This window comes from Lynx rufus, unplaced genomic scaffold (genome assembly GCF_022079265.1).
Source record: "Lynx rufus isolate CCGP_SWC_20201006 ecotype Redwood Valley unplaced genomic scaffold, mLynRuf1.p SCAF_10, whole genome shotgun sequence".
Taxonomy (NCBI): Eukaryota; Metazoa; Chordata; class Mammalia; order Carnivora; family Felidae; genus Lynx; species Lynx rufus.
The window spans coordinates 32349040-32375936 of NW_025814824.1; the positions used below are offsets into that span (position 1 = coordinate 32349040).

The window sequence follows — 26897 nt, forward strand, 5'->3', positions numbered from 1 at the left end:
TATGCACCTGTTCATTCCGCCTGCTCAAAATCTCTCCCCTCTATTAAGAACGGGGGCCGTCCCATCTTAGAGGAACAAGAAAATGCTAGAGGATGGCGCCGGTTTTCGGTGACGCTGAAGGTAACAGAACCTGGCCCAGGGCCTGAAACCTATCAGAGGCTCACGTGACTCACTGCTACTCTCCCACTGGTCCCTTTACTGAGGCGTGTGTGTGCGTGTGTATCATATGACAGACTTCTGGCTCAGCTGTCACGTGACTGCCACGTCGCTTGCGACTTTGGAGACTACTAGCCTCTAGGGGGCGAATGTCTTTACCGCCTCTTTTCCCACTTTGGTTTCCCGTCAGTAGCGCATGCGCAGCATACGACTGCCGCCAGCTTTGTCTCCTGAACACCTAGTTCACCATTTCTTCCTCCGGAGTCGGAAAGGCGCGCTTCTTTGGGCTCTTGAGAAGGTGGTCCGGAAGCTGGCGACCAAGGGTAGTTGTTCACCCTCATCTGCTGAGACTATAGAGGTCGCCCCCACCCCCACCCCAGGGTTGAAGTAAGGGTGCAGTGGGCAGGGCGGCGCAGCTGGGGAATCGGTCCTGCATTGGGTGTTCTCTCAGAGCCAGAACTCGAGTGGGGAGCGCGCGTGCTAGTGACCCGTGATGCGGCTATGTCGCTGTCATCTTCCCTTTCCATTGGGTTATCCTGGGTGTGAGCCTGCGCCACACGAATGTATTCTCTCACTCAGGAGAACCACAATCCACCCTCTCTTCCACTAATGTAAATCTAAGTTGGCCTGTTTTTGTTTGTTTGTTTGTTTGTTTGTTTTAGATTTTTAGCTACCCAGTTCAGGAAATACCTTCTATCTTGTCCGTGATTTCCATCCTAATCTCATGGTGCTAGGACTAATCTACCGTTGCCATCTTTAGGTGTTTACCATTGTATTTGGCATCCCCCATCTTTTCATGGTATTTGACTTGATTTGACATGATAACATTTTTAAAATTTTATTTAATGCCAAGTTAGTTAAAAAATAGTGTAATAATGGTTTCAGGAGTAGAATTTAGTGATTCATTACGCATAACACCTACTGTTCATCTCAACAGTACCCTCCTTAATGCCCATCATGCTCCCACCCCCCTCCCAGCAACCCTCAGATTTTGTATTTAAGAGTCTTATGTTTTGCCTCCCTCTCTGTTTTTATCTTATTTTTTTTGCCTGTATGTTCATCTGTTTTGCTTCTTAAATTCCCATATGAGTGAAATCATATATTTGTCTTTAACTTATTTCACTTAGCATAGTATGTTCTAGTTCCAACCAGGTTGTAGCAAATGGCAAGATTTCATTCATTTTGATCGTAATATTCATTGTGTACACACACCACACTTTCTGCATGCACTCATTCAGTCGTTGGACATTTGGGCTCTTTCCATAATTTGGCTATTGTTGATAGTGCTGCTATAAACATTGGGATATATGTGCCCCTCCGAAACAGCATACCTGTATCCTTTGGATAAATACCTAGTATTACAATTGCTGGGTTGCAGGGTAGCTCTATTTTTAATTATTTGAGGGATTTCCATAGTATTCCAGAGCAGCTGCACCAGTTTGCATTCCCACCAACAGTGCAGAAGTGTCCCCCTTTCTCTTCCTCCTCTCTAGCTTTGGTTGTTTCCTAAGTTGTTAATTTTAGCCATTCTCACAGGTGTGAGATGGTATCTCATGGTTTTGGTTTGTATTACCCTGATGATGAGTGATGTTAAGCATCTTTATGTGTCTGTTAGCCATCTAGATGTAATCTTCGGAAAAGTGTCTGTTCATATCTTCTACCCATTTCTTCACTGGATTATTTGTTTTGTGGGTGTTGAGTTTGATACATTTCTTTACAGATTTTGGATACTAACCCTTTGTCTGTCATTTGCAAATATCTTCTACCATTCAGTTGGTTGCCTTTTAGTTTTATTGTTTCCTTTGCTGTGCAAAAGCTTTTTATCTGGATGAGGTCCCAATAGCTCATTTTTACTTGTTTCCTTTGCCTCCAGAGACATGTCTAGTAAGAAGTTGCTGTGGCCAAGGGCAGAGAGGTTGTTGCCTGTTTTCTCCTCTAGGATTTTGGTGGTTTCCTTACATTTAGGTCTTTCATCCATTTTGAGTTTATTTTTGTGTATGGTGTTAGAAATTGTTCCAGGTTCTTTCTTCTGTAGATTACTGTTTGCTGAAGAGACTGTCATTTATCCGTTGGCTATTCTTTCCTGCTTTTTGGAAGAGTAGTTGGCCATACATTTCTGTATCCATTTCCGGGTTCTCTATTCTCTATTTTGTTCCATTGATCTATGTCTGTTTTTGTGCCAGTACCATACTGTCTTGATTACAGCTTTGTAATACAGCTTGAAGTCCAGAATTGTGATGCCTCCAGTTTTGGTTTTGTTTTTCAACATTACTTTGGCTCTTCGGGGTCTTTTCTGGTTCCATTCAAGTTTTAGAATTGTTTTTTCTAGCTCTGTGAAGAATGATGGTGTTATTTTGATAGGGATTAGCTGAATGTGTAGATTGCTTTGGATAGCATTGACATTTTAACAATATTTGTTCTTCTAATCCAGAGGCATGGAATGTTTTTCCATTTGTGTCTTCTTCAATTTCTTTCATAAACTTTCTATAGTTTCCAGATACAGATATTTTACCTCTTTGGTTAAGTTTATTCCTAGGTATTTTATGGTTCTTGGTACAGTTGTAAATGGGATTAATTCCTTGATTTCTCCTGCTGCTGCTTCATTATTGGTGATAGAAATGGCCACAGCTTTCTGTACATTGATTTTATATCCTGCAACTTTGCTAAAATCATGGATCAGTTCTAGCAGTCTTTTGGTGGAGTCTTTCAGGTTTTCCACGTAGAGAGTGAAAGTTTGACTTCTTTCATACTGATTTGGATGCCGTTTATTTCTTTTTGTTGTCTGATTGCTGACTCTAGGACTTCCAGTACTATGTTGAGCAACAGTGGTGAGAGTGGACATATCTGTCATATTCCTTTTTTAAAAATATATATATTTTTACTGTTTATTTATTTTTGAGAGAGAGAGAGAGAGAGAGAATGCAAACGGGGGCTAGGCAGAGAGAGAAGGAGACACAGAATCCAAAGTGGGCTCCAGACTCTGAGCTGGGCCCACTAGGCCCCAATGCAGGGCTCAGACTCATGAACCATGAGATTATGACCTGAGCCGAAGCTGGACACTTGACCAACTGAGCCACCCAGGTGACCCTCCTGTCGTATTCCTGACCTTAGGAGGAAAGCTCTGTTTTTCCCCATTGAGGATGATATTAGCTGTGGGTCTTTCGTATATGGCCTTTATGATGTTGAGGTTTGTTCCTTCTATCCCTACTTTGTTGACTTTGTTGAGGGTTTTTATCCAGAAAGGATGCTGTATTTTGTTAAATGCTTTTTCTGCATCCATTGAGAGGATCATGTGGTTATTATCCTTTTATTAATGTTATTTATCACATTGATTGATTTGTGGATATTGAACCATTCCTGCAGTCCAGGAATAAACCCCACTTGATCATGGTGAATAATTATTTTAATGTATTATTGGATTCAATTTGCTAGTACCATGTTGAGAATTTTTGCGTCTGTCTTTAACAGGGAAATGGTCCATAATTCTCCTTTTTAGTGGGGTCTTTGTCTGGTTTTGGGATCAAGGTAATGCTGGTAATACACAGAATCTGAAGCAGGCTCTGAGCTGTCAGCACAGAGCCTGACATGGGGCTCGAACCCACAAACCGTGAGATCATGACCTGAGCTGAAGTCAGATGCTCAACTGACTGAGTCACCCAGGTGCCCCTAAAAATCCAGTCTATCTTTAAGATAAGTTTGGTAAAAGTCTTTTAGTCATATCATTAAAAAATTAAAATGTAGAAAAGTATATAGTGAAAAATCTGTTTCACATCCTTACAGCCTATTTGCTCAATTTCCAATGCACCCCATCCCAAAGACAACTAGTTGGGAGGTTATGGTAATTTATGCTAGTTGGCTAGACAACTAGTTGGGAGCCAAGGAAATACAAATACACTTATTTTCCTACTTTCTTTTTTTTACACACAAAGAGTAGCCTAATATACATAATGTTCTGCATCCTACTTTTTTTTCATTTAAAAACATTTTTGAGGGGCGCCTGGGTGGCTCAGTCAATTGAGTGTCCAGCTTCGGCTCAGGTCATGATCTCGCAGTCTGAGTTTTGAGCCCCGTGTCGGGCTCTGTGCTGACAGCCCAGAGCCCGGAGCCTGCTTCAGATTCTGTGTCCCCCTCTCTCTCTGCCCCTCCCCCACTCATGCTCTGTCTCTCTCTGTCTCAGAAATAAATAAACATTAAAAAAAATTTAAAAAAATAAATACAAAATAAAACCTTTTTGAGATTCATACGCATATACAATGTTATCACTTTTTGTACAGCTGTACAGATTCCATGGTATGGCTATACTATGTGGTTTTTTTTTTTTTATTTTTTATAACCAGTCCCCTATTGATAGCCATTTGGGATTGTCTATTATGAACAATGCTGTAATGAAAAAAATTGTTGTTGTGCAAATTTATGATGATACAAATTCCTAAAAGACCATTTCTGTGTTAAAAGTTATATGTATTTGAAATTTTGATAGATAAATGCCAACTGCCTTCTGTAAGCACCATACTAATTGAATTTCCACTACCAATGTGTATATATTTTCCAATAGTCTTATCAACAAAATGTTAGCATACTTATTTCATTTGATGACTTGATAGATTGTCATGATATCACATAATATTTTTAATTTTCATTTCTCTTGGGAAATGAGCATCTTATATTTAAGAGCCATGTATATTTTTTCTTTTCTGGGAACTCAGTGTAAACCGTTGTCAATTTTTCTATTGATTTGTTTTATTCAAGAATTTTTAATGTATTTTTAGTTCTTTTTTTTTTTAATTTTTAATGTTTATTTTTGAGAGAAAGAGCACATGCATGGGAGGGGCAGAGAGAGAGGGAGACACAGAATCAGAAGCAGGCTCCAGATTCTGAGCTGTCAGCACTCATGGGGCCTGAACTCATGAATTGGGAGATCATGACCTGAACCAAAGTCAGAAGCTTAAATGACTGAGTGAGACAGGTACCCAAGTATACATGCTGCTTCTTAATAAAAGGACCTGCAGCAGAGATAATGTATTCAATATGATTGAGAAAATTGAAAGGAAAATTTTCTGCCAAGCTTAATTCATTTGCTGTGATGGAGCATATTTCAGTCTGAGCTTCTATCAGCTATGGCAAAAAGGGAAAGGTATTTGGCAAAAGGAAACAAATAGAAAACCGTTAGTGGGTTCTAAAAATTCTAAATGAACTATAAAGCTATAAGAGGAATCCATTACCCTGACTCTGTTTTGTTTTTTCCCCCAGAACAAGACAAATTCATAGGAAAAATGGAAAAGCAAAAGTTCTGATGTTTTGCTTTTGATTTCACCAACTCCAGGTGTTTTCTTTTTAGAAAGGTAAGAAATTTATCTCAGAAACTAACAAATATGCTGTGCTTGAAAGATTCATTCTCACTTAGATTGCTGAAAAGCATCTCTAACAATTCAGCTAAAATAAGAATGCTTACCTGTCTAGTATTTTTTATTTATTTATTTAAATTATTTATTTATTTATTTAAGTAATCTCTACAGCCAAAGTAGAGCTTGAACTCATGACTCTGAGATCGAGAGTTGCATGCTCCTCTGACTGAGCCAGCCAGGCGCCCCCACGTGTCCAGTATTTGATTCAACTGAAAATGGACACCAGAAAATCCCTTTCTTTTTAATAAATTAAATAAAAATAATTTAAAATGATTACTTTTGAAAGCACTGATACTATAAAAGGTAATACTAAAAAATAAAGGTCCAGAAGAAAACAAAATACTTGGAAACTTACAAGATGGTATAGGGACCATTTGGAACCCCAAGGTCAGTATGAAGATTATTTTAAGCTGAAGACATTTGAGAATCAATACGTGCAGAAAGAAGCCTTCTCAGAGCTTCCCTTATCTAACTAAAAGCAGAAACTTCTGGGAAGTGAGGCTGCAAGAATTTCCCTGTCAGGGTCAGCCTACCCCAAGGAGAGAAATCAAGAGTAAACCTACTATAAATCCCTTTCCCAGAAGAGTTTTATGGCCATGAAAAGTAAGGAAAACCACTCAGCAGCATAAACAAACTATCACAAAGGTTCTTTCCAGATGTTTTTTAAAAACCCATTTGTTTTTCTTAAGTAAATCTCTTTATTCTTCCCACAAAGTCTGTTTTTCTCTACTAAATTAGGTTAGCCTCTGACTAACTAACTGTTCAATGAGCTAGATTCCTCCTTTATTAACACCATATGCCTATGAATAAACCTTAATTATCAGATCCCCAGTTGCTGAACTTAAAAGGGTGGAGGAAGTTTTTCCTCTCTAACAGTGGTCAAAGGGACAGCAGTTTTTTCAATGAGGAAAAGAAAATGGGGTGGTGGTGCAGGGAACTTCAAATATTTTCCAAAAAGAGGAAATCTAAATGGATCATAAACAAAGCCTTTTAATTTCATAAATATCCAGAAAAGGCAAATTTAAATCACCCTTCTGATTGACAAATATTAAGAATCTGACAGTACCCAGTGTTTGGCAAGAATGGTGAACAACAGGAACACTCAAACACTGCTGGACAGAGTGTAAATAGACGCAACAATTTTACAAACAGCTTGACATTTTCTAAAAAATTGAATATACAGATATTCTAGGACCCAGCACTTTTACTCCCAGCTATACACTCACCCTTGCTACTCAACTGCGGACTATACACCAGAAACCTCAGCATTTCCCAGCAACTTGTTAGAAGTGTAAATTTCTGGGCCTTACTATAGATCATATGAATTAAACTCTGCATCTTAACAAGATCTTGAGTGATACATAAGCACCTGTGCCCCAGGATCCATGGACAAGAATGTTCTTGATAGCTACAAACAAATAATCCCTTTATCTATGAACAGGAGAAAGTATGCTATATTCATAAAATATATGAAAATTATATGTTAATGAAAAGGAACAAATTACAGTTAAATGCAACATGGATAAGTATCACAATGTTGAGAGAAATAAGTAAGACAAAAAAATACATAGACTATAATTCTTATATGTAATCTTCAGTAACAGTTACAACCAAACTGTGCTGTTTATGTATGATAAGGTACATTAAGGTAATGATACTAAAAAGGGGAGAAAGTAAAGCAAGAAATTGATTCAGGGTGAAATCAGGGTGGAATTTCTTCAGAGGAGAGGGGTGAGTTGTGATCTTGGAGGGAGGGAGGCAGTTGTAGGGTGCTTACAGAACAGGTGTATGTGTTGGATAATGTCTAAAGTGTTTCTATTTTATAAGTATTTAAATGGTATATAAGTTCTGTGTAGTTTTCAGTATGTGTGTTATATTTCACATTAGATAAATAAATGCTATAGACTTATTTCCAATGATATCTGGATGGCTGACAATGAGAAAAACAATAAACAGGAAGTAACAGCAGAGTAAATTGGCACTGGATAGACTAGAAAAAGAAAAACCAAGGCCTCCCAGTGTTTGTTCTATTGAAAATAAGGCCTTTTTTTTTTTTTTTTCCCTGGGTAAGGCAATCTTTATTTTCCATGAGGGAAGTTTGGGCATACAGACTCAAAGAGTGGATGTGTTCTAGGGGGAGGGGTAGAAGGAAGCAGGAGAATGGGAGGAGGCTACAGACCATGCCAGGGTGGAGGAGGAGATGGGGATGACAGAGGGTGGGGAGGGGTTGGGGTTGGGTGGCAGGGGTGGTAGTGGTAGATGGACACAGGATACAGCACTTAGAGATCAAAGAGGAGGCCATACCCCAAGCTCTCAACTTACATGTTTTCCTCCTTCCCCTAGTCCTGCCCCCTGTCCACCTGTTTGCATTTGACCACAGACCCTCACAGGAGTAGCAGTTCAGGAACCCTTTTCTGAGTCAAACATAGAGGGAAATGGTGTCCCATGTTGGAACTATCAGAGGAACATCCCAAAAATTGAGTTAAGGAAGATTTGGCCACTAGGGCACCTAAATAGGAAGTTAGGTAAGGTGAAGAATGCCCAAAAAGAAAACAATCAACCTCGGCTATGCTTTCTGTAGCTTTTATACCTAGATCTGATGTTCATGGAGTGGCCTTGAAGCCTCTCATTATCATGGCCTTGATGGAGATTGGTGAATATATTATTTTAATCTGGAGAAAGTTCCTTTCTGTGTAAAATAGACTATGTAAGATAACTAAACTTCAAATTGTTGAAAATAAACCTCACTTGAAAGAAAAAAAAAAAAACCCAGAAATTCCTAAGAATGTGTCCAAACATTAACAGATGATAACAGGAACAAAGAAATCCTTGGGTTCATGACCACTTCAGAATATACTTCAGAATACAACTCACTTTTTTTTTTTTTTTTTTTTTTACAACTCATTAAGAAGGCTGGGCTTAAAATTGTACTCGGGACTCTAAGAAAGTAGGCATAAGACAGAGGAAGATAAATTTAGGATGGACTTTGTGAAAGAAGTGGCAAAGAAATCTGAAAAATGTTACAAATTTCTGGAATGATAAAACATAAGAAATCACTAAAATTTATAAAAATAAAAATGGCCATTAATTGTCTTAGTCCATTCCGGATGCCATAAGAAAATACCACAGACTGGCTAATTTATAAACAACAGTAATTTATTTCTCACAGTTCTGGAAGTTGGGAAGTCCAAGATCAAGGTGCCAATATGGTCACTTGGTTTACAACTGTGCTTTAGTGCTGTGTCCTCTCTTAGTGGAAGGGGCAAACAAGCTCTCTGGGGTCTCTCTTATAAGATCATTAGTTCTACTAGTGAGGGCTCCACCTCATGGATAAGCCCCTCCCAAAGGACCTACCTCCTAATACCACTACACCAGGCATTAGGATTTCAACATAAGAACTTTTGGGGGAGGGGCGCCTGGGTGGCACAGTCGGTTAAGCGTCCGACTTCAGCCAGGTCACAATCTCGCGGTCCGTGAGTTCGAGCCCCGCGTCGGGCTCTGGGCTGATGGCTCAGAGCCTGGAGCCTGTTTCCGATTCTGTGTCTCCCTCTCTCTCTGCCCCTCCCCCATTCATGCTCTGTCTCTCTCTGTCCCAAAAATAAATAAACGTTGAAAAAAAAAATTAAAAAAAAAAAGAACTTTTGGGGGAAGCACGTTAAGACCACAACATCAATGAAGCAAAAGTTGTTAAAGAAACCATCAAATGTGAGCTATTTCAAAAGTAGGGGGCAAGAAATTCAGGTTTTGGAAAATAGAGCAGTTGCCACAGAAAGTAGAGAATTGGGATGAACCAGCCACATTGAGCTGAGTAAAACCTTGAAGATCATAAGAGGTCTCCAAATGTGGGGCGCCTAGGTGGCTCAGTCGGTTAAGCATCTAACTCCTGATTTTTGACTCAGGTCATGATCTCATGGTTGGTGAGTTTGAGCCCCACGTTGGGCTCTGCGATGACAGCACAGAGCCTGCTTGGGACTCTCTGTCTCCCTCTCTCTTTGCCTCTCCCCTTCTCTCTCTGTCTCTCTCTCTCAAAATAAATAAATAAGCAAACAAACATCAAAAAAAAGATGTCTCCAAAAGGAAAAAACAGATTTGTTGATTACAAAATTGCAAAGAGAATTGGAACAGTTATTTTGAGATGAATTCTGAAACTGAGGACAAAAGTAATGAAAAAACTTTATGTATATACTGAAATAAGCAATAGAGAATCAGGGCCCAAGCTCTATTAAACATGAAGACAGAAATGCTTCACTAGGCAAGATAAAGTGATACCAGCCACTCACAAATCATAGATTGTAGATGGAAGTTGGAAGACCACAGAAGGAAGTTGAAAGAGTAGTCCTGTTCGTTGCGATTATTCCAGGTTTAACTAGAAACAGACCCTAAAGCAGAGTATGAAGAAACTAAAAACAAATGTTATGTACTAGGTTGAATAGTATATCTCCCAAATCCATGTCCACCTGGAACTTGTAAGTGTGACTTTATTTGGAAATAGGGTCTTTACAGATGTAGTCAAGTTAAAATGAGATTATGCTGGATTAGAGCAACTGGTGTCCTAAGAGGGGAATTTGGACACAGATATACACAGAGGGAAGACGGATAGAGATAGGAGTGATGCTGTCATCTGGCAAGAATGCCAAAATTTGCTAGCAACCACCAGAAGCTGGAAGAGTCAAGGAAGGATTCTTCCCTAGAGACTTTAGAGTTGGTTTGACCTTGCTGATGCCTCAATGTTTGACTTATGGCCTCCAGAACTGTGAGAGAATAAATTTCTGTTGTTTTAAGCCACCCAGTCTGTAGTGTTTACTATATAGCCCTAGGAAACTAACGTACCCTATGATCAGATGGCAGAATGAGAAAGGTCAGGAACAATTAGTTGAAATAAAACAGTAAAAGCAGAGAATTCAATATCTGGAAAATTAATACAAAACAAGAAGATAACATTGCCATTCTGTAACAAAGTCCACTAAATTTTTTTTTTTTTTTTTTTTTTTTTTTTTACACAAGGACAATTTTAATCCTCCATTATCCTGCAGTAACATCCACTGCTGGCTTTATATGTATTAAAACTGCATTTGCCAAGAACTGTGAACATTGAGAATCTTTACATGAAGTCACATGGTTGATACAGGTACATAGATACCTTCTAGCACCAACAGAATACATACACAATACATATCAAATGGTCTTGATGGATAAATTTGCTTCATTAGATACTCATATTTAGTAAAATTCACAGTTAATACAGAATTTCATTTTCTTAATTTATCTTTATTACACATTTTTTCTAAGATTTTAAGTATTTAAGAAAAACACCACTTATTCATTCAAGGTTGTAATTTGTAGGGCAATAAACAATGGGTTCTAAATTTCTTAAAGGTGTCTATAGCAATTTAAAATACCAGGAGTCTTCTTTTCAATTTGTAGCACCTGACTTGAGACCTTTATTAAGTGCAAAGTTTAAGTTCATTTAGTGCATTCATTAAAATTCATTGTCACTGTTTCTCTTGTGAGAAAGACTTATTTCAATTGCTATTTCTCAGACTACCTATATATATAGAGAGAGAGCATGGATGTATATTCTTTCCAATTGGGTAGAATTTTATTTTCAGAATTTATAGTTAGAACAAGAACTCACAGCATCTCTGAATGGCCTTTCACTCAAAACAATGGTGATAGTAATGTATAAAATGGATTTGGGGTCTTCCCCCCTATTTAACATTACCAAACATGTTTCCAAAGTATTCTTGGAAAATATTTAAAGATATATGAATAATCTACCATATGGTACACCATCATTCTCTAACTGTTTCTCAATTGTTCATTTACATCAGTTGCAATTTTTTTATGAGTAACATTGTGGTGAACATCCTCACCCACAGTTTTAAGCAAGAATGATTCTATCTTTAGGATAATGTCAACTAAGTAGCTTACTGGGTCAGACTGCAGATGATTTTAAGGCTTTAGTATACTTTACCAAATAATCTCCAGAACGTGAACAACTCCTACCAACATTAATTTACTGTGATCACAAAGTGAACTTGGTATCAGTGAAGGAAATTCAACCACAAATCTATTAGATGCCCAAGCATCTCAAAACTATCACACCAAAGAAGCAAGGAGACAATATTAATGATGATTAAGCCAAAATTCAAATTCTTTAAAACATTACTCAGCTTCAAATCATGATTTAATTAAATCATGATTATTTTAAGAAAATTAACTCATTAAATCATGATTATTTTAAGATAATAAACAGAAAAGCTTTGCACAAAAAAATGTACTGTTTTTCCAAAAATAAAAAGTTAAAAAGAGAAGAAGTCAGTACTAAATGACCAAAAATTTTTATTTGACTAAATTCTATTTCATGCGCAAGCATGACAGTCTCCCCTGTTTTTTAGACTTTGGCAATTAAAAGAACACGCAGCCTTATACAGAACAGTGAAAATGCCAAGGGTGAGAGTAGTCTACAGTTTTACTGTAGGATAAATATATATATTTTTAAAAGGCCTCTCTCCCTTTGGCCATATCTACTCTCAGTTCAAATCATTAAATAGGGACAAATTTTCAAAATCACTTCTTTACTTCTCCAAGATTTTCGATACTACCATCATTCACCACCTCCGGCCATATTTCCTGAATGACATCAGTGATGTCATCTGTAAAGTCTTCCTGAATGATGATTTCATCCTCTCCTGTTACTGAGATACCACAGGAGAATTTTTGAGCAAAAAATCTTTGTACTTCTTTTAGATCAATTTCAAAAGTTGCAGGGCCACATACTCTTGTTACATATTTCTTCTTTGCTCTGGGAATTTTGGCTATCATAACCTTTTGTGGTACATTCTTCTTTTTTTGCTTTATTTGACCCCTTCCACCTGTCTTCTGCTTTTTCTTCTCTTCTTCTTCCCCTGGTGTGCCTTGACCCTCACTAGTTCCAGCCTCTTGTTTGGGTGAATTTTCTATAGTTAAGTTTTACAAACTCATTTGGAAAATTCTTCTCTAACCACTGTTCCCATTTAGCGACATCAGGCATATATTCACAGTACTCTGTTGGTAATGAACAGACTCCACAGTAGAGGACTTAAAGTGGGTAGTCTGCATCTAACTTGGTATTTGCCCAGCTCTCCTTTGCAATCATGCCTACCAGATTCAGAAATATCAGCAGGCATCTCAAAAACCCAGGTGGTCACGCAACCCCTGCTGCCTCCACTCCACCACTACTGCCAGCTCCAACTGTAATTTGACCCTTGTCTAGGATACAGAAGGAACTGTTGCTAAAGAGAAAAAAAATCTTCCTAAGGCAGAAATGAATTCAAGTTATCAGAATTAACATCTCACTCACAGTGCCTTCTTTAAGAAGCAGTCTGGGGCGCCTGGTGGCTCAGTCGGTTGAGCCACTGACTGAGGCTTAGGTCATGATCTCACGGCTTGTTGGTTGGAGCCCTGCATAGGGATCTGCGCTGATAGCTGGGAGCCTGGAACCTGCTTCGGATTCTGTGTCTCCCTCTCTCTCTGCCCCTCCCTCACTTGCACTCTGTCTCTGTCTCTCTCTCAAAATAAACAAACATAATAAAAAAAAAAAAAAAGGCAGACCTAATTTCAGTTCTTGATGTTACCATCCTGTGTGTTACTTTGGGCCTTTTAGTTAATCTTCCTAAAAAACATTCCTCATCTCAAAAAATGAGTAAAAGGTATTAATTACCTAATATGGTGCAGGCTTTGTAAAGCATCCATTATGTAGTAGGGACTCATAGTAGTGCACTTCCTTTTTCCTTAACCTAATATAAGATGATAAAATGCTACTTAATAAGACTTCGGTGCTGTGCTTATAAAATGTACATGCCAGAAAGGGTACCTTACTCTGAAATTTATGCTGCTGTCTTATTTCCCTCATGAGCCTGTGGTGGTGAACTTAACCAAATATATTTTCTAATCTCCCACCCTTAGTGACAGACTGATACATATACCAAATCTTACACTGTAAACACTTGACTTGTTGAAAGAAAAGTAGAGTAGAAAGATTTTTTAAAAAGAACAAGTACAAGGTGAAAAACTTGCTGTTATAATAAACAGAGGTCTTTAGAATTGAGGAAGATTCCTTTCTCCCCCTGCTCTACCCTCTTCATCACCGCAAAGATGAAATCACCTTGTATTGATTCTTTAAAAAGGAAAGTAAAGTATAATGGAGGGACTTTATAAAGTATAAAACAAGGACAGGCTTAGAGGTTAGTTTGTTATTGTTTATTTGTTTTTTATTTAATCTTTTCTCTACATAATCCTCTACAGATGCTTCATTTTTAAGGTTAGTAACTGCTATCTTGATGGAGGCAAGTGGGAAGGCCCCTGGAAGCAGGATCCCCTGGGTAAGAAAGATTCCATGCTCAAAGAAGACTTGGCTTAGGTTTTGTCAGGAGTGGAGAAAAATGGGTCATTTTACCCAGACGATCTTGTCTAAAAGCTGCCATCTAGTGTTCATTTCTGAGAATACATGCTGACATACTAATCCTGTGGTTCTCTATCCCAAGGACCATTTTTATTGATGTTTTTTATGGTTATGCATAGATTCTAAGACAATTTGGTTACCAAAAGGAACACAATGTTAGAAGGAAATTGTTTTTCAGATATTTTCATCATATACATATAGTACTGCCAAAATAGGACTTTAGAATAATAACAGTATAATAATATTTCTGAAGGAAATTATCTCATATTGAACTGCTGTAATAGCAATTTAAAAAAAGTAACTCAGGTTATCTTATCCATCCTTCTAGTTAGTAAATGTTGCCTATAGTTTTTATTGGAGAGAGGGAGAGAAAAACCATTTATTGTATATTTTCAATATGCCAGACTCTAAAAACATTATCTTATATAAGTCTTACCGCAATCCTTTGAGTTAAGCATTCTTTTCTTTTAAAAAATATTTTTATTTATTTTTGAGAGAGAGAGAAGAGAGCATGAGAGAGGCCAAGAGAAAGGGAGACAGAGAATCTGAAGCAGGCTCTGTGCTGACATCAGAGAGCCCAATGCAGGGCTTGAACTCATGAACCATGAGATCATGACCTGAGCATAAGTCAGACGCTTAATGGCCTGAGCCACCCAGCACCCTTGAGTTAAGTATTCTTTACTTTTTGCCCCTCATCTTTACTGAAGTGGAATTGACAAAGGAAATTTGAGTTAGTATTCCTAACACTATTTTACATATGAGAAATTGTAGTGAAATAATTGACTTTAAAAAAATTTTTTTTAATGTTTATTTACTTTAGAGACAGAGACAGACAGAGTGCGAGTGGGGGAGGGGTAGAGAGAGAGGGAGACACAGAATCAGAAGCAGGCTCTGGGCTCTGAATGGTCAGCACAGAGCCCTACATGGGGCTTGAACTCAAAAACTGTGAGATCATGATGAGAGCCGAAGTAAGACCCTTAACCAGCTGAGCCACCCAGGTGCCCCTAATTGACTTTTTATCAAAGAGCAAGTTGACTAAAGAACTCACATCTGTCATACTCATGGTCAGTGCGCGTTCATTTATACCACAATACCTAGTAAACTTTTTGAAATTCAGGGGAAGTCTTACAAACCCCTTTTACTGCTTTCATAAATTGTTCAAAGGCCTAAACAACTCTAGAAATCATGGCATTAAAAGGAACCTCTAAAGGGGCGCCTGGGTTGCTCAGTTGGTTAAATGTCTGACTTCGGTTCAGGTCATGATATCATGGCTCATGAGTTCCAGCCCCGTGTAAGGCTCTATGCTGACAGCTCAGAGCCTGGAGCTTGCTTAAGATTCTGTCTCTCTCTCTCTCTCTGCCCCTCCCCTGCTCGTGTTCTGTCTCCCTTTCTCTCTTTCTCTTTCTCTCCCTCTCTCAAAATAAACATTAAAAAAATTTAATAAAAAAAATAAAAAGGAACCTCTAAACTCCCACATTGCTCCTTAGGATTATTTCCTTAAAACAGATTGTAGTTTTGAGACCTGAATCAAAATGTACACAATTCTTTTTTTTTTCCAATAAAGTTTATTTATTTATTTATTTTGAGAGAGAGAGAGTGCGAATGAGGGAGAGGCAGAGAGATGGGGAGAGAGAGAAACCCAAGCAGGCTCTGCATTGGTAGCACAGAGCCCGATGTGTGGCTTCAACTCATGAACCATGAAATCATAACCTGAGTCGAAACCAAGAGTTGGACTAAACCACCCAGGAGCCCTGAAAAGTTACAAAATTCTAAGTTACAAACACTTGGGTGGTTTTATTCTTGAGTTTTGCTAAAGCAAATTCATGAAATGTATGGGTTTTTTTAAAGATATACTTTAATTATAATACATTTGACTGAAATCCCATATTTTATATTATATTTACTTAAACCTTTAGCTATTCTGTATTACTTCAGGAATGCCAGTTCTTGCATGGATCAACCAAATGTGCCATGCCCCCAAATTTCAATTTTTCATTGTGTACAGACTGTACTAATCACAACAGAGAAAACACACAGTTAATTTTTAAAAATTAAAATATTAAATTTCCTAGATTCATTATGTAATGTATTTGATCACCTTTTGAAATTTGATGAGTATTTAACGCTAAATTCCCTAATTTGGAACAATTATTTTAGGGAGCCAGTATGATTTATTAATGAATCATTTAGCATAGAAAAGAGGACTCATTGATTGCCAGAGTCCAGCTCCAGCAGGTCCAGGGGTTCCCAAAGGAAGAACGGCGTCGGTGAAAATAAAACAAAACTAAAATAAAAAACTAGAAAATAAAAAACTAAAATAAAAAACTAAAACTAAAATAAAAAACTAAAAATAAATAACTAAAATAAAAAACTAAAATAAAAACAAAAAATAAAAATGGACACAGACAACAGCAGTGTGTTGAACTGGCCGATTTATTGTAGTAAACATGCATTATATATGCTAGTGATTTCCTTGTAACATACGTCATCTATGTTTTTCTAACATTACCTAATCTTAAAAATGTTCCTATGTGTAAACAACCTTTAAGAAATAACATGGTGATTTTCCCCTAACCACATACCCTTTGATTATAGATTAATTTCTTACATTATTCCATTATGCATCTGCATTTATCAATAATCTACAAAGCATTCGCTTTGCTGTTCTCGTGAAAGGCCCTCCATTTCTCAACACCTCAAGTGGAACAGTTACAGGGACATGACCTCCTAACCACATGAGGCCAGAAGAACAATGTGTTCGCCTTGGTCCGAGGTGCCAGAAAGGGGCTGAAAAAGCCTTAGAAACCCATGCCCCATACATTCTCAGAGAGACAATGCACCTAGGAACCAGTGAACATTTCTATACCTTAACCGACTAGGTTCAGTCATCATCTGGAATGCCTCCGGGGGCCAGGTGGGCCTAGGGGTTGAAGTCACATGTGCCCAGAGATACACTCCTTAGTTGCCGGAGTGGGGCTTTCAAATCCATATGTCTCTCCTTAGTTGGCTGCCTTTGCTGGCAAAGGTATGAGGCTATCCTTCCTGTAAATAGAGGAGTCTCCATGGGGGATGGCAAGGGCTAAATGTAAGGCCGCACAATTTCTTGCGGAACCTTATTTTTCTTCCCTAATGGTTCTTTTCCCAGGGGGCCTGCTGAGGGCAATTCCCCAACAGACAATGCCCCAGGTAGTTTTAAGGCCAAATTACCTAAAAGTGGGAGTACAAGAAGCTTCACTGTCTGTGGGCCGCCCTGCAGTCATCAATCCATCCACAGCCCAGGCCCTGCCACTCAGGCTGGGATAGCTTGGCTTCCAGCAATTGATTTGACATTCATCTTTCTAAAACCTGAGCTGCTTTTCTTAGGCAAGATTATTTTCCTTCAATCCTGACAACAGTTCTGTTAGGTTTGTAATAATTGTGTGAATTTTTAGGCAAACTACTGCAAATACCCCTCATTTTAGGGTGCTCAACACAATAAAATTTTATTGTTCACATCACTTTCTTAACATGGATTGGTGGAGGTTCTGCTCCATGCATTCATTTAAGGAACTAGGCTCCTTCTCTCTAGTACTCTACCACCTTCAAGGCAGGTAGGATTGTCTAAATCCCAGTTTTCCCCCTTTAGGAGTCTGGCTTCAGGGCCATGTTTTTTATCCATTCCTTCCCTATGACTTGTTCTTACCAACCCAGAGTTAGATTTCTCTTTTTGAGCCTAAGATGTGCTTTTATTTATTTATAAATTTTTTTAATGTTTATTTTTTTTTTGAGAGAGAAAGACAGAGCATGAGTGGGGAAGGGGCAGAGAGAGAGGGAGGCACAGAATCTGAAACCTGCTCCAGGCTCTGAGCTGTCAGCAGAGCCTGTTGAGCCCAATGCTGGGCTCGAACTCGGAAACGGCGAGATCGTGACTGGGCTGAAGTCGGTAACTTAACCAACTGAGCCACCCAGGTACCCCTAAGATGTGCTTTTATAAAGTTGACTATAAAATAATTTAATTCGTAGAATATTAAGCATCAGACACAGTCCTTCACACTGGCAAGTTATCTTTTTGGCTAAATAAATCCACAAATACATTCAGGCAAAATATTCAGAAACAAATTCTTCACATTTCATACATATTTATGAATTGAAACTTCATGATGTTACTTTTGAAAATATATGTATAGACCTATCTGTATATATGTATTTTAATTGACTGGCAAATGGGCAGTTGTTCTTCAGACCTTAAATATAGATGCACACATACATATATTTATTTTTAACTTAAGAAACTGTAACACATTTGTAGCATTATAAACTGTTTTTAGAGGGTAAAATTATTTTATCTGCAAAACAGAGATTACATGTTAAAACGGAGCTTTCACTTACACATATTTAGATTTTAATACTTACTCCTGCAACATTAAGATTCTTTTTTTTCCCCCAAAAAGCCGACAAGTTCTGTACTCCCTGGCCTTTAATAATTTCTTTGAATAGTGTGAAATTACCTTATTTTTATATATTTCCAGTTACTGAAAAATTAGGTTTGGGGCAATTAAGGTGTTAAATTCACCAAAACACATCTAGGGGGCCCATTTAACATGAAGAGATGGCTTCCATTGGAGCACAGATCTTTTAGGGAGTAGCTGGGTACTCTGGATGCATCCTTTCTATGGTATGACTTCCTAAGGACTATAGGCTATAGGCTTTTGGTGATAATTCAGGCAATTAGTCCTATATGGAGGCAGTTTGGTAGAAGATTCCTGCATCAACTAGTTCCGGGCATCCCAGAAGGAAACCTGGAAGGTTTAGTCAGTATAGGGTGATTTTTTTTTTTTTCAACGTTTATTTATTTTTGGGACAGAGAGAGACATAGCATGAACGGGGGAGGAGCAGAGAGAGAGGGAGACACAGAATCGGAAACAGGCTCCAGGCTCTGAGCCATCAGCCCAGAGCCTGACGCGGGGCTCGAACTCACGGACCGCGAGATCGTGACCTGGCTGAAGTCGGACGCTTAACCGACTGCGCCACCCAGGCGCCCCAGTATAGGGTGATTTTTAAGTTAATAGCAACATCAGGGAGTTGCTGAGGTTTATTGGGGCATTCATTTTTCCAATGGCCATGCTGTTACCATGGTTACATTTGGACTACATAGTCCATTGGGGGGAAATGGCCTGTATTTGGTGCTTATCATAGGAACCCAATAAGGAAGTATTTACTTTTAGACCTAAGCAAGAGGGCCCTGTACTTAGTGGCCCACACATACTACAAACACTAAACTTGTAAGGCCTGTAGGAGGCAGGAGAAAGTTCTTTTCCTTCTCTTTCTCCTCCTCCTCTTCCTCCTCCTCCTTCTTCTTCTTTTCATGGTTATCCTCTTTTTTTTTTTTTTTGTATTTTTTATTTAATTTATTTTTTAAATTTATATCCAAGTTAGTGTGTAGTACAACAATGATTTCAGGAGTAGATTCCTTAATGCCCCTTACCCATTTAGCCTATCCCCCCTCCCACAACCCCTCCAGCAACCCTCTATTTGTTCTCCATATTTAAGAGTTTCTTATGTTTTGTCCCCATCACTGTTTTTGTGTTATTTTTGCTTCCCTTCCTTTATGTTCACCTGTTTTGTATCTTAAAGTCCTCATATGAGTGAAGTCATCTGATATTCGCCTTTCTCTGACTGACTAATTTCAGTTAGCATAATACCCTCCAGTTCCATCCACATAGATGCAAATGGCAAGATTTCATTCTTTTTGATTGCCGAGTAATACTCCATTGTGTATATATACCACATCTTTTTTATCCATTCATCCATCGATGGACATTTGGGCTCTTTCTATAGTTTGGATATTGTTGATAGTGAAAGTTCTTTTCCTTCTACCATCATAGGTTCTCTGGTTGAGGCCCTGCAAATTAGACTGATGAAAGACAGACTAACAAGAGAAAAACAAGTTTGTTAATATGCGAATCGTGTATATATGTGGGAGTACTCAGAGATAAGTAACTCAAAGGGATGATTAGAACTTGGGCTTATATAGCATTAAAAAAGTTTTTTTAGTAATCTCTACACCCAACTTGGGGCTTAAACTCATGACCTTGAGATCAAGAGTCACACACTCTTACCATCGAGTCATCCAGGTGCTCCATGGCTTATATAGCATCTTAACAAAAGAACAATAAATGTTTAGAGAAGTGATAAAACAAAGGAATTGAGTTTCTAGGGCAGCAAATTGTGGGAAGGCAAATATATGGGGAACTAATGGAACATAAAATTAGTAAAATTTGTCATGGAGATTCCACTGGTGTAGTCTCCGAGCTGGTAAGGGTATAGAATTGTCTCTGGTCATTAACTTCTGTTCTTTCTGGTTGAGAGAAGATGGGGAATACCTTTATGAGTTTATGTTTTGCTTTTAGGCAAATAGGGGGAGGAAAGAAAGCTTTTTTTTATACTTGATTCTTCTCAGTTGCCTTCAGCTCAAAATAATCCTGATGCCAAAATGATATGTTTTGAAGTGGTGTGTTCTGCTACCCTTCAGATCCCAGGGAGATTAACACTTCAAGACATCTCTTATCTTGGACATATTCTGATGTCCTCAAAAGAAAATGTGACTGCATCCAAATGCTATGATGGCTCCCCAGTTGTGCATTGTGACATTGTGCCAACATCAGAGATGGATACTACTGCAGAGTGGAGAGGTTCTGAGAAGCAGAAGCATGTAAGTAGGACATCATAGCAAATTACATTTTTTGCCAGATCCTTTCAGATAGATGAATGCAAGGGATTCTTACATAACAATGACCATTTGCCAGTAGTGTGGCGCATCCATTTCTTGCTTCTCTTCATATTTCAGTGAGTGGTTCCAGAATCACTCATGAATTAGTTTAGCACAGTGTTTGCAAAGCTTTGGAAACATTTATGAATATTAATTTATATTGTATTTAAAGTCCTCTACGTGTATGCCAAGACCTGATATACATGAAATATGCTGTTAACATTGTCAACTAGATGAAAAAAATTGGCAACTAGCTGGACATTGAATGTTAAAATCATGTTAGTTTTATTAAAAAATTTTTTTTTAATGTTTATTTATTTTAGAGAGAGAGAGTGAGAGAGTGGGGAAGGGGCAAGGAGGGTGTGGGGGACAGAGGATCTGAAGCAGGCTCTATGCTGACAGCAGCAAGCCCAATGCGGGCTTGGACTCACAAACTGGAAGATTATGACCTAAGCTGAAGTTGGAAGGCAGCTATGCTCACCACTATACCACCAACGCTGCACGACCTGAGCTGAAGTCGGAAGCTTAAGCCATTGAACCACCCAGTTGCCCCTTAGTTTTCTTTCCTTCCTCCCTCCCTCCCTCACTTCCTTCCTTCCATCCTTTCTTTTTAAATTTTCATAACAGTGTTTAATAAGGGAGTACCTGGCTGGATCAGTCAGTAAAGTGTGTAGCTCTTGATTTTGGGGTTGTGAGTTGAAGCCTCATGTTGGGTATAGAGATTACTTAAAAACCTTAAATATATATATGTGTGTGTGTGTGTGTGTGTGTGTATACACATGTATATATGTGTGTGTATATATATATGTATGTATATATTTACTAAGATTTAATTACATTTTATTACTCATTGCTGTTATTACAATCATTCATGTCACCCGACCTCCTAAGTAGTGTTAGAAGTCTGATATTGAAAAAAATAAAATGAAAGAAAGAAAAAGAATGAACGAACCCTGGTAATGTGCTCCTTATTAGGAATATACCCAATTATGTGCTAGTATAGGGAAAATTCAAAGTTTTGTGAGTGTGTAACCATGAGTATCATGCTCCCTTTATCTTCACTGTTCCCTTCAAAACCAAGAAAACATATGGGTGTAGAGACCACATAAGTTTTCAAATAAGCTGAAATTAGAGTTTTGTAGCATTGAAATGGAGTCTTTTCACCAAAGTACAATATAACTTGAAATAGGAAACAGCAATTGGACTCTGCCCAAATCTGTTGACTAGCATTAAGATTGGGCTAATCTTCCTTAGGTGGGAACACTACAGAAGAAAGTCCCACAGGGACTGGCAGTTGAGACACTGTCAGGCAGTTATGAAAATTCATTTTACCTTTGCTGAACATTTGTATGTTGAGCCAGCTGCCTCTGACAGCACAAAAGTTCTAAATTTGACACCTTGAAAGGCTGGTGTCGAAGTGTAAAACCAAAGGCTGCAACAACCTGACTTTGATACAGTGAATGGAACCAGAGTGCACCTGCACTTAAATTCTTTCAATTTCAGCCCACAGTGGGCTCCAAACATTCCTGATAATGTTCCTGTTCAGGTTCCCTTTTTGAAGGCTCCATTTGTGGGGATAGAACATGCTCCATACAGGGGCTTCCAGCAGATGGCTCTTGCCCTCCCCTAAACTTACAACACAGCCATTGCTTAAGTGCCCCCTTGAAAAAGGTCCAAAGAAAGATATGTAAGCCCATCTATGACATTACCACTTCACAGAGGCTGCAGAGACCCCAGGCCTGAGGGAGACTCACCACATGACATGATCTCTCCATTCCAGAGCTCCAAGGCTGATGAGAGCTGCAGCTGGTGGGTGGGAACTCACACCTCTAAGGTCACTGCTCTGGAAGGCCCTATGCTATGGTGTGGGAATTTATTACTAAGTGGGGTGCATTGACTCCAGCTGGTTCCCACCCTACAGGAATCCCACAGGGGACTAGGTATCATTTCCAACTTGTATTTTCTAGCTGTGTGATGACCGGTCAGTCTAACAAGGAAGTAGGATGCTTCAGTGTCTGTGGCTTTAGTTCAGGTGCTGTGTGGAAGAAGCCTAGAGAACTTAGGTCAAACAGTTGACCAAAGTGATGTAGGGCCTGGCCTAATGGTGCTCACTTTCACCAGTAGATGCAAGCTCATGTGAAGCACCTCAAACCTAGCAGGTCACATGAGGCCCTAAGAAGCAGGACCATTGGCATCCAGGTCTTTCTGTCTACATGTAGGCAATCTACTGCCACCTTGGTGGAAAAATTTCTCAAGTGGTACCCTTAGTACTGTACTGTGCCACCTGTCTTCTGCTACTTTCTCTTCCAAGGTCCTGGAGGAGTAACTGTCCTTCCCAGCACACAGTGTTGGTGGAGGGTCTGGAACCAGGCAGCTAAGAGGTATGGAGACCACTGGAACACAGACAGTTCCTCTTAGGTTTGCTGTGATATGCCCATTGTCACCTTGAGTGAGCTGCAGACACTGACATCTTACCCAGCCCTGTTGGACTTTTGCTGTCTCAGCTTGCAGCTCTCTGGAGGACCAGAGTTGGTAGTCCTGACCAGTTGAATATTGGTGCATGCAGATGTCACTAGATGCCAGACCCAGCCCTGTCCTTCGCCCCATGGGCCCCTCTTTTTCTGAAACCACCATCCCCAGAGAGTTAGTTCTCCTGGGATATTCCCCAGACCCTTTGGCCAGCTTTTCCACCTTTCCCTTCTGGGGTCAATACTTTACAGTGTCTACAACCAAAATATCTCCCCACCAGGAGAACTTTCACCATCCACTGGTCATTTAGAACCCTTCTTCATTTGTGGACATCCATGGGCCTTATTCCACTTCACCTTTCTGGTAGGCTATCTTGGTCTTAAGACAGTACATGTCTCCCTCCTGTATAAATGGATCATCCCTTTGGCCCTGAAGACTATTAAACTGACCCCCATTTGTGTTTTTAGACCTAAGCCCTTCAGCTCAGATTGTCCTTTCCTCAAGGTCCTTGATTACCAACCCATCATAGGACTGGAGTAACTAACCGACCTTTCCCTTTTGAAGGTAGAAGTTTCTTTACATTCTTTCCTCGGGCTACTTTGTTAAAGCGCATTTCAAAATAAGGTATACATTTTCCTTTGATGTTTAGTTTTAGCAGTTTTATCAAACAGTATTTTTCTCTTGGAGCTGCCCTGGTATTATGCATTTCTGAACCAAACAACTCATATCTGATTTTTCTATCAAAAAAATAGGTTTGACATTAGCTGCAATGGAACACCACCTCAAAGCCTGTCCTCTTTGAACTCTCCTGCTTGGGTCTCAGCTGCTGCAGCAAGGAAGCCTAGATAAGGCCATATGGAGGAGAACTGAAACCTTTGGGCAACAGCCCCAGCTGAACTTCCAGTTGGCATCTGCCACCAGCTGTCAGCTTTGGGAGTGAGGTCGTTTGGACCTTTCTTCTGCACATCACAGAATGGGAGTCCTTTTCCAGATGTACTCCATGTGTGAGGTTTGGAAAAAAACACATGTTAGTTGATAATATTGCAGTGTGATGGAAAAAGAATGGCAAATAAGATCTAGCAGAGAAGAATGCCAATAGGATCCCTGTGAGGTGGGCATTCCAGACAGCAAGAGGGATGGATGTTCCAAGAGTGGGCAAGCTTGAGGCGAGCAAAAAAGACACCCATTATGATGAAGTCATAGGTATTGAGCTGGAAATAAATAAGGACAGGTGGCTAGGTCCGAAGACTAAATAGATATTTCTTGTGGCAGAAAGATGAATACCCAATACTTGTTAGAGGTGATTGGTTTAGAAAGGGTTTTACCTTATCCAGATACTTGAAGAACCATTATACAGGGGGCAAAGAAAAGAATGCCCAACAACACTATTACTAAATTATACTTGAATTTAAAAATAAAGCCTCTTTCATTCTTAAAAGTACCCATTTCAGAAGCTTACATTGCCCACCAAACAGTCTTTATTTTTTTATTAAAGTTTATCTTATTTATTTATTTTGAGAGAGAGAGCAGGGGAGAGGCAGAGAGAGATGGAGAGTGGGAATCCCAAGCAGGCTCCACACTGTCAGTGCAGAACCTGATGCAGGGCTCAAACTTACAAACCGAGATCATGACCTGAACCAACATCAAAAGCCAGACACTTAACTGACTGAGGTACCCCTCAGTAGCAGCAGTTTTTAAAGGATAATTTGGATCATGCTCAAATAGAGCTCTGCAAATTTCTTATTGCACTTTTCTTCACTTGAGAGAGAAACTGTTTACACGAACATGAAACAAACCTAAAACCTGGACCTTCTCAGAGCTTTCACTCACCCAAATAAATGCATTTATTTGTTATTCTTAGCACTTAACCTAATAATACCCCCTGGGTTATATATAACATTCTTCTGAATATCTACAATGTAGCAGTTATTTCTGAACATTTACTCCTGGAAATTCACAGGATGAACAAGTTTGCATGCCGTAGGATTTCTGAAAACCATCTTGGCAAAAATAAAATAAAAGTAAGTGAGGTAGGGCACCTGGGTGGCTCAGTCAGTTAAGCATCGGACTCTTGGTTTTGGCTCAGGTTATATTCTCATGGTTTGTGAGTTCAAGCCCCACGTTAGGCTCTGCACTGATAGTCCGGAGCCTGCTTGGGATCCTCTCTCTCCCTTTCTCTCTACCCCTTCCCTGCTTGTTCTCTCCCTCTCTCTTTCTAAAAAAAAGAAAAAAAACTTAAAAAGTGAGGTAATCATTTCACAGTATATACATATGTCAAATCATTATGTTGTACATCTTAAAGGAATACAGTGTTCTATGTTGATTATATCTCAGTAAAACTGGGGGAAAATGAATGAGGGCTTTGGAATAAAATTGGAACGTAATTTTACTAGCTAAGTATTTTGTCTTGGCTTAACTACAGTGAAAGTATTCTAATATTAACCTCAATGAATCCTATTCCAAGAATATGGTAGTTAATGGTAAATAGGGCTGGAAGGAAGTTCCTCATAGGTGGAGATTTTTACGAAACCAATTAGAGTCTCAAAGTTCTATTTTTCTAGAAACATCAAAAACTATCAGGATGTGTTGAATTTTGATAGTGACTCTTGAAAATGTTTAGAAATTAAATGCACTGGTTCTTTAGTTGTATGTATATTATGGTGGATTTAATGAAAAGAATCTTCTCAGATCAAAAGCATATTTTCCTCAAATCTATCTTAGTTCCTTAACTACCTTGACATCCCAATTAAGAGCAGGGAGAAAATCAAGGAGAAGACACAGGGAAAATAAAAACTAATACAAAAGGAATACAGTGATGTTTTACATTTGTATCCCAGCATTCTTCATTTGCCCTCATTTTTTGCTGACAATAATAAAATCTGAAGCATGCAGTCTCACATAGTGAGTAGCTCAGTTACTGTAACCTATTATGGTAATACCTGCTCATAATTCATCAGGGGACCACAAGAAATACAGAACTACATGCTCACAAAAACAGCAGCTAGCCTTTAAAAAAGAAGCAAAAAAAAAAAAAACAAAAAAAAAAAACGGAAAAAGGAAAGGAAACAAAATGTATGGGGTCATTTCTTCTCCAGAGAATAAAAAAAGACTAAAATATATCAACTGATGGCAGAATATGAGAATTCATTACTCTTCTGTAAAATTTACAAAAATATTTGCATGCTAAAACCTATCAGTTTATTAACAAGCTGTCATTTATTGAGCACCTACTAGATACAGAGCACTTTTACATGTCAGTTGGGGTTACCATTCACAGTTCTAAGCCAGAGTAGCAGGGACTGTGGTCATAGGCATACTTGTATGTATGTAACATAACTGTTACAACAACTCCTTTGGAAATAATACAAAACCCAGTGCAAACTGGCTTAAGAAAAAGAATTTATTGGGTTACACAATGCAAAATTACTTTCAATAAAAAATAGTTTTGATTTTTTTTCCTTTTTTCTTAATGTTTGTTTATTTGTTTAGAGTGTTCACAAGGAGCAAAGGGGCAGAGAGAAGGAGAGACAATCCTGCACAAGTGGGGAAGGGGCAGAGAGGAGAGACAGAATCCCAAGCAGGCTCTGTGCCATAAGTGCAGAGCCTGATGTGGAGCTCGAACTAATGAACTAGGAGATCATGACCTGCGCTAAGATCAAGAGCCAGATGCTTAACT

At 38.8% G+C, this 26897-nt stretch overlaps 1 long non-coding RNA gene and 1 pseudogene across 3 annotated transcripts; one reads left to right on the forward strand and one right to left on the reverse strand.

The window, feature by feature from the left end:
• LOC124529478 (uncharacterized) lies at nucleotides 1-24768 on the forward strand. Of its 3 annotated transcripts, none has more exons than XR_006966384.1 (4): nucleotides 1-120; nucleotides 5407-5498; nucleotides 20516-20695; nucleotides 23974-24768. It is a non-coding gene; the product is annotated as an uncharacterized LOC124529478 (long non-coding RNA). The 3 variants fall into 3 exon arrangements; XR_006966380.1 differs by lacking the exon at nucleotides 1-120 and adding an exon at nucleotides 383-543; XR_006966376.1 differs by lacking the exon at nucleotides 1-120 and adding an exon at nucleotides 383-479.
• LOC124529462 (density-regulated protein-like) lies at nucleotides 11987-12736 on the reverse strand (annotated as a pseudogene).
• Nucleotides 24769-26897: the final 2129 nt, after the last annotated feature.